Below are 2789 nucleotides of genomic sequence, written 5' to 3'. Positions count from 1 at the left end.
GGGGGGCGATATGGCTATGGTAAGCAGACATAACTACATAGGAAGATCAATCGTCCTTTTTCAGAGAAAGGAGAGACATAACTTGTGAGGTACGTCGATCGATGGGGGGATAGTTAAAGTCGACCTAGGTATATGTTGGGAGATCGATCGGTATACATGCATGTGTGTGTTAGAAGCAAATGAGGCACGGGGAGAAGGATAGAGAGAGAGGGATGCATCTAGGAGGTGGTGCGAGAGCCATACTATTTCAAGGGGGGAGGAGTGTGCGAGTACGGGATCGACAAAAAGAGTGGTGGGAGTGAGGCATGGACGGTGATAAGAGAAGATGGGAAGCTTGTGTTTTGTGCTAGGAACACCTGGATAGAGAGGCATATCGATCGATGTGTGACGTAAACAAGGAGCTGGGGGGCCTACACACACCGTGGGTGAACGACCTAAAGTGAAAAGATGAATTTGCGCGATGGAGCTAGAGAATCCTGAGGGAGGGTGAGAGGGATGCGGACGTGTGCATGCACGAGAGAAAGTTAGCGCTAGCTAGCTACAAAGATAAGAGGATTGTTTGGGTGTAAAAGACGAATAGAGATCATACTTCATTATAAAAAGCAAATTCGGATATTTGAAGAATTTATCATAGTGTTTTAAATCGACGCATGTGTGAATATATATAACGGTGATACACATGGTGTGGTTATGAACATGTTATACTACATATAATATATTTTATCTCTACTCTTATAAAAAACGGAGTTGTTGATGATGGTGTGCCTGCCATCCTGCAATATAGGCCCTCCGATTTATATCTGACGGATAGGAAGGGAACTATGGCAATTTTGAAAAAAGATACCCACACCCCTCTCCATATTTGCAAATTAGGCCTCCCCTTGATCATGTTGATGTTCTGTGGAACGCATGGGCATCTTGCTAGTACTACGTATAATATATAGAACATTGATCATAATTTGGGCTAATATGTGGCTTTTGTAGCTCAGGTCTAAATACTTGTCATAATGTAGGGGGCGGGGCACTATACTATGTGTGATAAACACGGTGTACACATATGGAACATGGTTTAGATTATGAATATATAGTTAGTACATCAAATGTACTATTATTTGGAATTAACATCAAGTGTATTCAGAAAATAGAATTCGAGTTCATGTAGTACACATAGTTCATATCTATCTCTATAGTAATCATGTGGTGTGTTATTAAGGTAATACACGAATGATGGTTGAAGTTGGCAACAATCATGATTGTAGATTCTTATTGAAATAGAGAAACGAATTCAAATTCAGTTTGAATAGCAGCGGTAGTATAGACAATTGGAATGCACTAAAATGTTGGTATGAGTAGGTTACATGCATTATACAGCAAGCGAAAAAAAATTAATTGGACATAACATGGATTCATACTACCTCCTTCCATCTATATAGGGCATAATGCGTTTTTTAAGACCGCCTTTGACTATTGACAAGATTAATAGTACATGACAAGCACAATGTGAAAGTTATACCATTGAAAGAACCTTTCACAAATGAATTTAACGGTGTGCTTTGTGTAAGTTGCATGTCATATATTATTGCTCTAATATTTGGTCGAAGTTAGCATCGAAAAACGCATTAGGCCCTATATAGATGGAAGGAGGGAGAAGCTTTGAATAGCATTTTTATAGTAAAACGGGGCAAGAATCTCTCTTTGTGTGGTGTGAATATTTTTATTTTTTTCGTTTACTTTTTGGTTGAGGGAAGTGCGAATTGATTTGGTACGTACAAGTACAATATTACACGTTAGGCTTGTCCCTAAAATTCGACCCGTGCCTTGTTATATCCCGAAAATTCAGATTTCGTGCTCCCAAAACTAGTGCCTTCACAACCCGCGCCTTGCTATCCCAAAATTACAACGCGCGCGAAAACTCCCTCCATCTACCAAACCCCGACACGCGAAATCCCCCTTCTAACCCTGAGTCGAAAGGGCCGCTAATTCAAATCGGTGGGGGGTACTTTTGTAACACACCCTACATTTTGGACAATCACGTCCCTAAGTCATGGTTCACCCCTCCCATCGCCTCCTTTTTGCCATTCGAAATCCCAGGCCGCCATAACCTCTCTGCTCCAGCGGCGAAACCCCACCCTCCTCCGTCCGCCACCTCACCGCTGCCCAGTCGGAGCCTCTTCCCTGACGACGTTGTCCACCGCAATAGGTCGACGTCCCTCGTCCACCTCCCCGGATGAGGTTCTGTCGTCCATCTCATTGTCCTGCCGGTTCAACCGCCCCGTCCTCCACCTCCAAGGAGTTGCTCCAACGATCGCCTCGTCTATCATGGCGGCTCCATCCCCACAGCGCCGCCTTAACCTACTCCACCGGAATCACATCATCCCCACCGACTCCTCGGACGAAGCCGAGGGCTACTCGGCACCACCAAAGAGGTTGTACACTCATCGCATCGCACCTTCTCCTTAGCTCGACCTCCCGGCGCCGATGGTGCTCCATCCCGCACCCCCATGGAGCGGCTACTTTGAAGCCGGAGCCGCGGGCGACATCTCCACGGTGGCTCTCCCCTAGTGCGAGGCCCCTTCGGCGGCGACGTCCATACCAGCCGGATCTGCTGCTGCTGCTCCGGCTCTTGCTCGACCGCTCGCTCGCCCAGCTGCTACTGCTCCGGCTCTCGCTCGCTCGCTCACGCTGCTGCTGCTGCTGCTGCTCTCCCCTCGCTCGTGCTGCTGCTCTGCTCCGATTTAGCTACACTTCAGTCGACTAAATCGACTTTTGGGTCAGTCGATTTTCAGGGG

The sequence above is a fragment of the Triticum aestivum genome, chromosome 2A (genome assembly GCF_018294505.1).
Source record: "Triticum aestivum cultivar Chinese Spring chromosome 2A, IWGSC CS RefSeq v2.1, whole genome shotgun sequence".
Lineage (NCBI taxonomy): Eukaryota > Viridiplantae > Streptophyta > Magnoliopsida > Poales > Poaceae > Triticum > Triticum aestivum.
The sequence above is the reverse complement of the archived record's forward strand: the minus strand, read 5'-3'. Positions refer to the sequence as shown.